Here is an 11,757-nt window from a genome sequence, read left to right as displayed (position 1 = left end):
TATTGACTCTTGTTTTGAGCTTCTGGTACCCCCAGGTGCTGACAATCAGGTGCCTGATTGGCACCTGATTGGCAGCATCTGTGAGCATGGGCCCTGCTACAGTGGTCAGTAGGTGTCTGCTCCAAGAATCGGCATGCCACGTTTGACTGATCTGGATAGGGCCCGTGCGATAGGGCAACTTCAAGCTGGTGTTCCGCAAAACCAAGTTGCGGCATTATTTGGAGTGAACCCTAGTACCATCTCCAAAGTGAAGGCCAAGTTCCATATAACGGGGGATGTCAGAGACAGGCCACGAAGTGGGCGTCCCAAGAAGACGACACCTGAAGAAGACCGTTTCCTCACCCTGTCAGCACTTAGGAACCGTAGGCTGTCTTCTACAGATTTGCAGTCAAGGTTTGCAGGACGATATGGCCGACGACTCTCTGCCCAGACAATTCGGAACAGACTGCACGCAGCCGATCTCCGGTCTCATAGGGCTGCCAGGAGGCCTGCCATGACTGCCCTTCACCGTCAGGCCCGTTTGCGCTGGTGTCGGCAACACGTGCACTGGAACCTGAACATGTGGAGGAACGTTATGTTCAGCGATGAGTCCAGATTCTGCCTACGGCAGTTGGATCATAGGGTCAAAGTGTGGAGAAGACGCGGAGAACGCTATGCTGATTGCTGCACCGATAGAGTAACATTGTTTGGTGTGGGGCGGCATCTCCCTCACTGGAAAAACGAGGCTTGTCATCATTGGAGGCAATCTCAATGCAGAGAGATATCGAGATGAGATTCTGCAACCAGTGGCAATCCCATATCTCTACAGTCTGGGACCGAACTCTATCCTCCAAGATGACAATGCTCGCCCCCACAGAGCAGGGTTTCTCAGAGACTACCTCCAGAATTTGGGAGTGGAGAGGATGGAATGGCCTGCCAGCAGTCCTGACCTCAACCCCATTGAACACTTGTGGGATCAGCTTGGGCGTGCTGTTTGTGCCAGAGTGACCAACACAACCACGTTGGCTGACTTGCGACAAATGCTGGTTGAAGAATGGGATGCCATCCCACAACAGTGTGTGACCAGGCTGGTGACCAGCATGAGGAGGAGGTGCCAGGCTGTTGTGGCTGTGTATGGTTCTTCCACACGCTACTGAGGCTCCTGTTTATTAAATGAATACATTGTTAAATTGCCAATATGTCTTGTTTCTTCAGACTTCAATCATCCAATCCACCAAACAACACCGAACAAGAGTCAATGGCAGAATAAGCTGTTTGGCATTGGCAGAGATTTGGCAGATTTTTCATGGGCGCAACCCACATACTCAGCTCTGCTGCTCATCCCACAAATGCATGTTCCTTACAAATGTGGCACCATTTAAAAGGGAAATAAACAGGCTTTCCAACGGTATAAGATTTATTGCCAAGAAGCATTGTTACAACAAAGAAATAATCTACCAAACACAAATTTCCTTACTTTTTGTGCTATGTTTAGTTAAGGAACTACTGTTAGCTTCAGATTACCAGGCACTAATCTGCTGCTTATCATTTCAAGGACTAAGGTGTGTCCAATTGAACGTATATTATGGTTTTGGTTTCCACCACCATCTGAGGACCCAGTTTTATTTCACCTTCTTTTCTAATCTACATGTTGAATTGCTTGGAATTCTTATGGCAGTGTTAATTTGGTGAGAAAGTGAAGAGCTGGAGAAACCAACCCAGCCAGTTTTGCATTGGTTTCTGAAGTCACATTAACTCGAAATTGAAACATTTCATCCTAATCTTTGACCTAAGCAATAATTTTTGTTTCCTTATCCTTTCTTTAGATTGTACACGACCTGATCTTTTGCTTCAAATCCACAGATTAGGCTCAATTGCCAATAATTATGTTGTTACATTCGGGAATGATCGAGAGACCAGAATTGGAAACATGTAAATATTTTGGAGGGTTGCAGGAGATTGGAGACAACAATGGTAAACAGACAAAAAGATAAGGTGAACTTCTGAGGCATTGTTTATCCAGAGGTAACCTGTAAACGAAAGGGGTACAGTAAGAGTCAGGACATGTTTCACAATTATATTCTATTCCCTATGAACTGGTTCTTCTTATCGTATCCACACATGCTAGATATTGTGTTTCAGCCAAAACTGAACACAATTCTGAGCAATATCATTGTTCTCTGTGAGGCATCAGCTTTGCGTTCGTGCTCCAATAGAGGACATAATCAGTGCTCCATAGTTTGTGGTTCAGTGCCACACATGCAGATGGCGTCTTCAGTGTCTATATAACCCCACTTTTTGAGAGTGGCTTTACAACGACCAGGACCAGCTCTCAGTCTGTTGAGGCATTTCCATTCAGCCCAGCTTGATTCGGCCCCAGGAGGAAGTTCTTCTCTGGCGCTTATGGACATGGATGTTGTTGATGGGAGATTGGCTCGTCTCTCTTCCCATAATGCAACTCTAGCACCTTCAGCTTCAGCATTTGGTTCAACTTCGTGGAGGAAGCTTTTCCCTGGACTTTAGCCGACTCTGTGGGTTCATGAACTCTATGGGGTTCATGGCCGAATAGGGGATGTGGTACATCTGTGGTCTGGTGATGGCGTCCTCTACTGCTTGCTGCACTGCGACCAATCTCTGGTGGCGCTACTCCAGATAGTATGTACAGGCTGTCAGTTGATGTTAGTCTAAGACATCCAGTGATAAGGTGGCAGGTTGTATTGATGGCTGGATCAATCTTCTTCACATGGGCTGATCTTTCCCAGACTGGGCATGCATACTGGATGAGGGAGGCTAGCAATGTGTATGTGAAATTAAGTCCAGAGCCACAAGATCATTTCAACAATGAACTGAGACTGATATTGTGCAAAGCAACTTGGTTATAAATACGTAATCATATTAAAGACGAACCAATGTAATATTTATTCTGATCCACTCAACATTACACTAATTTTCAGTCAGTTATAGATAAACATCACACATTCAAAACAAATGCAAACCCATGATTTGTATTAAAACACAACTTTTGTTTGCCACAGTGGCTCAGGTGTCATGGTTGGCAGCGAAGGAATGTTCACTGTTGATCTTAAAGAAAACTACCCATTATGATAGAGCCTATAATATGGTGTTGGTTTCCCCCACCCCCCTTCTAAAGTGAATTTGTCTGGCACCTGCAGGCTGAACAAACAGATTTAATTTTCAAATGATAGACATGATGACATTTAACTGGAAAAAGCAAAGTGCTCCAATCTTTAAAGTGGATGATGAAATAATATTTATGGAGGTGATGATGCATGATAATCCTAATACTTGTGGCGTTGAGAATTTGCGGAATTCTCTGCCACAGAGGGCAGTGGAGGCCAATTCGCTGGATGAATTTAAAAGAGAGTTATATAGAGCTCTAGGGGCTAGCGGAATCAAGGGATATGAAGAGAAGGCAGGCACGGGTTACTGATTGTGGATGATCAGCCATGATCACAATGAATGGTGGTGCTAGCTCGAAGGGCCAAATGGCCTCCTCCTGCACCTATTTTCCATGTTTACTCTTGTAGGGTCGGGCTGTAATTTGGCTGCGATTTTAATTTAATAAAAATTATCTTGATCAAAGCAAGACCTGATATTTTCTATTAGTTTTACAACGAGCATGTTAAGTTCAATTTCACATCAAATCTGTTTGCCACTTACAACTGCTTTTGGATCACCACATTTAACTGAGAACAGTTGTACACATGAAGCTGCTGACAGTTTTATGTGCTAACAGTGCTCGGGAACACCATGAACTCTGAGCCAGTGCTTCACCACTTAACATTACATTGTAAAAATACCAATACCATCAGTCATTGCAATTTGACTGATGCATATTGATAGAATGAAATACAGAAAGTTTAATAGGCAAATTACGGATTTCAGAAAAATTTCAAAAAAAATTATGTATTTAGTACTTATCTAATAGTTCAATCTGATATTATTTACTGCAGGATGAGGGAAAATGCATGAGACAGATCAATTGTAGTATTTACACAACTTAAGACCCTATTTCTGTCATTTTCCAAAAATAAATTCAGTTTAAAACTGAGGCGAGAAGAAACTTTTTCACCCAGAGTTGTGAATTTGTGGAATTCTCTGCCACAGAGGGCAGTGGAGGCCAATTCAGTGGATGAATTTAAAAGAGAGTTAGATAGAGCTCTAGGGGCCAGTGGAATCAAGGGATATGGGGAGAAGGCAGGTACGGGTTACTGATTGTGGATGATCAGCCATGATCACAATGAATGGCGGTGCTGGCTCGAAGGGCCAAATGGCCTCCTGCACCTATTTTGAATGTACTAATCTGATGAAACCAGGCGCAGACCTGGAATCAATTGATGCCTTAATAGTTGTACATGAGGTGTCTTCATTTGATATGTGTAAGGGTACAAGTTAGTTTAGCACTTAACTGACTTTAATTGATTATTTTTAAAACATTTAAAATATTTAGTTTAGGAATGTAAACACTGTACAGTGTGTGTGCGTGTGTGTGGTATGTGTGTCTGAACTGGTACAATACTGGAATATATTGAAAATGACTGGTGTTAATCAAATTACAATGCTTGCAGTCCGTTTGTCTTTTGTGTTTTTTTTGGTCTTAATTGTAGTGTTTGGATGTGATGTAGTGTTTTTTGTGGTTGTGTACTATGTGTGTGGGGGGGGGGGGGACTATTAAAATTTCCGTACGGAGTCTCTTCTGTACGGAGAAGCGACCTTTTTTCTGGGTGGTGTCTCCTCCGTTCATGCTGCGGCCTACCATCGGCCAAACACCTGGAGCTGGCGGCCTCCACGTGGGACCACCTGGGCTCTGGTTCGCAGAGCCCGCGGACCAGACTCACCATCTGCGGAGCTGGCTGCCTTCAGAGGCTGTGGTTGTGCTGCGGGAGTGGCTGCGACTAGCCTTCGGAGGCTCTGTGGACATCGGAAGCTCGTAGGCCCCTGGTTGGGGGCCGACATCGGGAGCTCCGGCAGCGTCTTCGCCCGCCCCGAATCGCAGGGCTTTGGTCGGCCCGCTTTGGACCTTTCACCGTCCGGCGCGGTCTGGAATAGGCCGTGGGATTTTCTCCGCACGGCGGGGGCTTCAATCGGGAGCCACGACCGCCCCGACGTGGCAACTTCAACAGCCTGACCGCGGGAGAAGACGGCAGGGAAGAGAAAGACATTCTGGCCTTCCATCATAGTGAGAAGGTGACTGGAGGAGCCTCACTGTGATGGATGTTTCTTTTGTTTTATGTTGGTTTTGTGATTGTGTGTCTTGCTTTTTAAAAAAAAATGCTTCTTATTGTTGGACTGGGGAACGGAATTTCATCCAAAAACACGTTTTTGTATGACGATAAAGGCCATTCTGATTCTGATTCTATTTGGCATTACTGAAAATTAATTAATACTTTTTGGGAGGGGTGATATTTATCCAATATGTTGTGGTGGAGGCCTGCCACTGCTTAAAAAGATAAAATCTTCAATGAATATCAGATCAAAAACCTACTGATCAAATCAGAGTGATATTACACCAATGGGGCACATTCATTCAATCCAGCAACTTGACCTTTAGGAAATTAACCTGTTAAGAATAACACCAACTTTACAATTTTGGTTATACTACTATACCAGCGAGATTTCAATTCATTTGTACAAAAATTAAATAGGTAAGTTAATAAATAACCACAATAACCAAAATGTTACATGTAATCACAACGAATAGAAACAATTTTCCAGACTCGGACTTATTTTTTCCCGAGTGGATAGTGAGATAGTGGATATGTCTGTGAAATGTCACCAAGTGACTTCACCTGCCAGGCACAATGTACTTGAGCTGAAGCAGATGGGCAGCATTGCATCTAAAGCACTTACTACTCCACCTCTGAAACTAAATTGTACGGAGCGACGCATCCTTTTAAGGTTTCAATCTAAACTACCTTGACTAATTAGCTCTGTTGATTAAATTTATGTAGCCAGTTTTAAGTGGGCGTTCCAGTAAATAAATTCTCAATTGCTGTCCTGTTAAACATGAAAAAGGAGGGAAGTACTGACAAAAAGGAAATGGAAATGACAATCGACAACCGAAATAGAGAGAATGTACTAATAAGTATGATTCCACTTTTAACTACCCATTTGAGAAATAGTTGATTAGAGTTCACAGATTTTATTTTTAAGCATTTTAACAACTTAATTACATTATCAAATTATTATATATTGTCATTTTGTCATAGCCATGATTCCAGAGTTTGACTTTGCTTGTTGGAACTTCAATGTTGATAATTAGTTATTATGCAGTCAGGCACCGACCGATCAGCCAAAACATTATGACCTGACGAGCCAAAACATTATGACCTGACGAGCCAAAACATTATGACCACCTGCCTAATATGCTGTTGGTCCTCCGTGTGCAGCCCCATACGCAGCAGGGTGCGATGCACTGTGTATTGTGACACATTCCTCCCATGATCACCATTAACATTTTCTGTGACTTGTGCCACAGTAGACCTTCTGTCGGTTCGGACCAGACGGGATAGCCTTCGTTGCCCTCGCGCATCGATGAGCCTTGGGCACCCAACACCCTGGTCGCCGGTTTGTGGTTTGTCCCTCCTCGGACCACTGTCGGTAGGTGCTCACCACTGCTGACCGGGAGCACCCCACAAGCCTTGCCGTTTCAGAGATGCTCTGACCCAGTCGTCTGGCCATAACAATTTGGCCCTTGTCAAAGTCGTCCATTTCTCCTGCATCCAACACATCAACTTCAAGAACTGACTGTTCACTTGCTGCCTAATATATCCCAACCCTTGACAGGGGCCATTGTAATGAGATAATCAATGTTGTTCACTTCACCTGTCAGTGGTCATAATGTTTTGGCTGTGACAGCTGGTAGCATTTACGGATCGATTTTATTTAGTGTGTTCTGCTATTACTGCTGTTTTGGTCGCCTTCAGTCGCCTCATATTTGGTTCATTTAACACAATCAGTCCAGTCGCTGATTTTGACTTGTCTTTGCTGCAGTTCTATTCAATAAATGTCCTTCGTTTCAAAATTACAGCCTCATCACTTATCATACAATTGGAGCAATTTACACGTGGTGTGAAGGCAAAATGTGTACATTACACTTTAAAAATAGTTGTCTCGTTACTAATAGTACATACCAATGCAGAAAAAGAGAAAAATTATAAAAGTTGGAGTAACTCAGCAGGTCAGAAAATTAAAGAAACTGACTCGATGCTTAATTTACTGTTTGTTTTCAATTTTAATACAAGGAAAATTAAAATGCATATATTATCAGATGTGCGTGAGGAAAGTGAAGCAATTGAGAATAAAAAAAATACAAGTTGTGTTATATCACCTGAAACTTAACAGGCAAATGTAGTAAATTTAACTGCAAACAGTGTTAAATCTCTGCTTAAATAAATAATTCAACCTAATAATTATATTAATACAATCAGCACATTTTTGTATAGCTAGAAATTTACATGATTTTTTACTCCAGTAAAAATATTCATCAACATCTCTGAACACTGCTTTTTATCACATTTTATGCATGAATCCAACATATTCTACAAGGAATTATTCTCTAAATCAAAACGTGAATACTTTGTAAACATCAACTAAAACGAACAATTTCAGACAATTCAGCTCAATGTACTAAAATGCTGGCTTCTAGCATGATCCTGGTTCATATTAAATATAGGAACCATTAAAACCTGCAAATACTTCAAATAACTAATAAAATAAGTGGTTTTTAAAAGTGCATAAACTATACACTCACAAGTTTAAAAAAAATCTCAAAGTTGGGCACCTTCATGTGTTCATACCCAGTATAATTGAAGTCATCATGACAAGTGTGTGAATTATCCCAACAGTAGTGGCTATCTGTTCACACACAAGTTCTTGCTTGAACAATGTACACTTAAACAAGCCTGCTTGTTTGGAACCTGTTTCTGGCTCATTCTTCTGTGTGTGTGTGTGTGTGTGTGTGTGTGTGTGTGTGTGTGTGCGTGCGAGCAATACTGGGTGATGTGTTTCATTCCAAAGAGTGGATTTCGTTACCTTGAAAAAGTTATGTGTGTAATTTCCAGTTTTTTTTCAGAAGGGCTACCTACAAACCAGGATCCAGAGGAGGGACAGACATTGTATTGATTTTGGTCTTCTCCAGCACTGGCAAAAGATTTCTGTGCTTCATCGTGACATCGCAGTACTAAATAAAGTCAACTTGAAACGAGCCTGTAAACAAAAAAATGATTTTTTTGAAATATTTTGACAGCAAATATTACCTCAATTAGTGGGTTCTCAAGCATAAAGAATTCTCTAAGGTAGACACAAAATGCTGGAATAACTCAGCGGGTCAAGTAGCTTCTCAGGAGAAGGAATGGGTGACGTTTCGGGTCGAGACCTTTCCTCAGACTGATGTCAGGGGAGGGGGCGGGACAAAGATAAGATGTAGTAGGAGACAGGAAGACCAGTGGGAGAACTGGGAAGGGGGAGGGGATAGAGAGGGGAAGCAAGGACTATCTGAAGTTAGAGATGTCAATGTTCATACCGCTGGGGTGTAAACTACCCAAGTGAAACGTGAGGTGCTGTTCCTCCAATTTGACAATTCCTGACAATGGAGGAGGCCCAGGACAGAAAGGTCAGATTGGGAATGGGAGGGGGAGTTGAAGTGCTCAGCTACCGGGAGATCAGGTTGGTTAAGGCAGACTGAGCGCAGGTGTTCAGCGAAACAATCGCCGAGCCTGCACTTGGTCTCGCCGAGGTAGAGAAGTTGACACCTGGAGCAGCGGATGCAGTAGATGAGGTTGGAGGAGGTGCAGGTGAACCTCTGTCTCACCTGGAAAGACAGGGTCCTTGTATGGAGTCGAGGGGAGAGGAAAAGGACAGGTATTGCATCTACACTAGAATTCTCTACACTAGAATTGTCATGTCATAATGCAACTGACAAAAGCAGTCTAAATGGTGATTTTCTTCTTAAGTCTTTATGTCTCTTAATATATTTGTGAAATTGGCCAATTCACAGAACATTCTCCATGACATACACCAGATATTTATTATTTTAATTTTTTTGTTTTAGTTTTAGCGATACAGCACGGAAACAGGCCCTTCGGCCCACCGGGTCCGTGCCGACCAGCGATCCCCGCACATTAACACTATCCTACACACACTAGGGACAATTTTTACATTTACCAAGCCAATTAACCTACATACCTGTACATCTTTGGAGTGTGGGAGGAAACCGAAGATCTCGGAGAAAACCCATGGGGAAAACGTGCAAACTCCTTACAGACAGCACCCGTAGTCGGGATCAAACCCGGGTCTCCGGCGCTGCAAGCGCTGTGAGGCAGCAACTCTACCGCTGCACCACCGTGCCACCCCAAGAAATCTTGCATGCCGCAAGAAATCTTTTTTCTTGGTGGTTCCTATTTATAACATGCTTAATGAGTTAATTTGCAGCATTAGGTTTGGGCCAAACTGGGTTGGTGACTAATTTACAGTTCAAGGAGAAAAGTAGAACCAAATGTGAAATAAAATTATTTTGTTCTCGCCCTGCCCATTCCTCTAATTCTCAATTCCAATTATAAAAGTTACATTTGTAAATGCATTTCCCCTCTGCATAAATTGGATCATTCTCCATCCTCTTTCCAGTCAGAATGCCATGATATATGGTGTTTATACCAGGAGAAAATTATGATATAAAGAACTTGATTCCACTTTACACACATATGTACTATGAGTCAGCAGGAAATAGTAAGTAAAAATCAATTTAGCATTAAAGAATAATTCATGATTCATAATGAAAATAACAGAATGATCTAACAGCTTTGGTTCACCCTAGCATTTAATTAGCATCTATATACTAAAACTCTCGTTTGTTTGTTTGTTTGTTCCTGAACTATAGCCAAAATGGTACACAATATCACACCAATTTTAGGCCCACCTTACTCACTATCTCCCTGTAGTGCCAATGGAAGAAGTTTCATTAAAATCAGTGTTATATTTTTTAAGTTATTCACATTTTAAAGTTTAAATCTATCTCCTAGGGAGGGAGGGGGAGAAGGGGGATGGGAGGGGGGTGGAGGGAGGGAAGGGGAGGAGGGAGGGAAGGGGAGGGGAGGGGAGGGGGGGAGAAGAGGGTGCTGCACCAATGCAGGAGAGGTTTGGGCCCAATGTGTCCACTTGGTCTAATTGGTGTTTGAGGTAGAGTTGCCAACTTTCTAACTCCCAAATAAGGGACAAAAGGTGACATCACCGACCGTGCCTCATGTGACCCACGTGACCTCACTCAGCCAGCGGCCACGTGCTGCCGCTCCACCAATGGCGGCCGCCCGAGCCTGGACGTGGGTTGCAACGCAACCTCCGTTCGGTGAACAGACTTGGCCCCACTCCCCGAACACACTCCATTAGCCTACACTGTCCGGGCCTACAGCGGCCCCCGGGCCTACAGTGTCCGGGCCTACAGTGTCCCCCGGGCCTAATATGGAACAAGGGCGGGACAAACAAATTTAGCCCAATATATGGGATGTTGCGGCTAATATGGGACAGTTGACAACCCTAGTTAGAGGGCAAATGTTCCCCTTTGTGCTCTAAATCTCTGTGGTTCTGAACACAAAGGACAACTAGGAGTCCAAACAACCAAGTAACATCAGAATAATTTGTGTCTTTCTTTCACACGGTAGTTCAAAATAGCCGAGGCGAATGGAAACTGTTGCTTTCCTCGTTCTGTGCAAAATAGAATGATGGGAAATCAGTTGTCAATGGAAATACAGGATCTCGGTTCCAAATGCCAAATAAATTGCACACCGTCTTTCCCTCGGGGACCAGGAACATAACATGAAAGAGTCGTGAGAAATAGCCAGAAGCAAGCGGTCATTTCCTCAGAATTATCATGCTTTTGCCTCTGGCTTTGGAGAGAATTGGCTCATCAAAGATGCTAGTGCAGTAAGGGCAGGTTGTTGACTGATATCAGCTAGTTCCTTCCTAGTGGAACTAAATTAATATTATTTTGTGATGTAGAGTGGGATTTTATGACAGAATATAACTGCATTAAATAAATAATCCAAATTACAAGATGAAAACTTTGACAGTACACGTTTACTCTCAATGAATAGAAAAACAATACCAACAATCTATTTAATCATACAATAGATATAATGACCATCTCTATCCATTACAGGCACCAAAATATCCCAGGATTCTCACTTAACCTATAAAAACTACTTTAAAATTGTGAATTTCCTACCTAGAGTGGTTTTCCAGGTTTAATTGCTGTTAAATAACAAACTGATTCTTCAGCTGCCACATCAGCTGTAACTAATTTCATGCCATTAAATTGGTGATCAATTCAATGGCATGACCAGGGGTCTCTATTTTTACCATTAGCTAGCAGCCAAATATTAACTGTTTGTTGTGTAAAAAGAACTGCAGATCCTGGTTTAAACCGAAGATGGACACAAAAAGCTGGAGTAACTCAGCGGGACAGGCAGCATCTCTGGAGAAAAGGAATGGGTGACGTTTCGGGTCGAGACCCTTCTTCAGACTGGCTGTTTGTTCCTCCACTGGCTGGTCAGTGATCCATCAAATTCAGGCCCACTGCTAAACAACACACCAAGCTAGGGTTGCCAACTGTCCCATATTAGCCGGGACATCTCGTATTTTCAGCTAAATTGGTTTGTCCCGTACGGGACCGCCCTTGTCCCGTATTAGGCCCGGGGATGCTGTAGGCCCGGACAGTGTAGGCCCGGACAGTGTAGGCCCGGACACTGTAGGCCCGGACACTGT

At 43.0% G+C, this 11,757-nt stretch overlaps 1 protein-coding gene across 2 annotated transcripts in view; it reads right to left on the bottom strand.

Moving 5' to 3' along the window:
* Window positions 1-7,300: 7,300 nt before the first annotated feature.
* plce1 (phospholipase C, epsilon 1) overlaps window positions 7,301-11,757 on the bottom strand; it is a 428,705-nt gene continuing 424,248 nt past the window's right edge. For both annotated transcript variants that reach the window (XM_078413731.1, XM_078413732.1), the window contains one exon: window positions 7,301-8,208. The gene's annotated coding sequence lies outside the window, so the exon portion shown is untranslated. The remainder of the gene's footprint in view (window positions 8,209-11,757) is intronic.

This window comes from Rhinoraja longicauda, chromosome 16 (assembly GCF_053455715.1).
Source record: "Rhinoraja longicauda isolate Sanriku21f chromosome 16, sRhiLon1.1, whole genome shotgun sequence".
Lineage (NCBI taxonomy): Eukaryota > Metazoa > Chordata > Chondrichthyes > Rajiformes > Arhynchobatidae > Rhinoraja > Rhinoraja longicauda.
The sequence above is the reverse complement of the archived record's forward strand: the minus strand, read 5'-3'. Positions and strand labels throughout refer to the sequence as shown.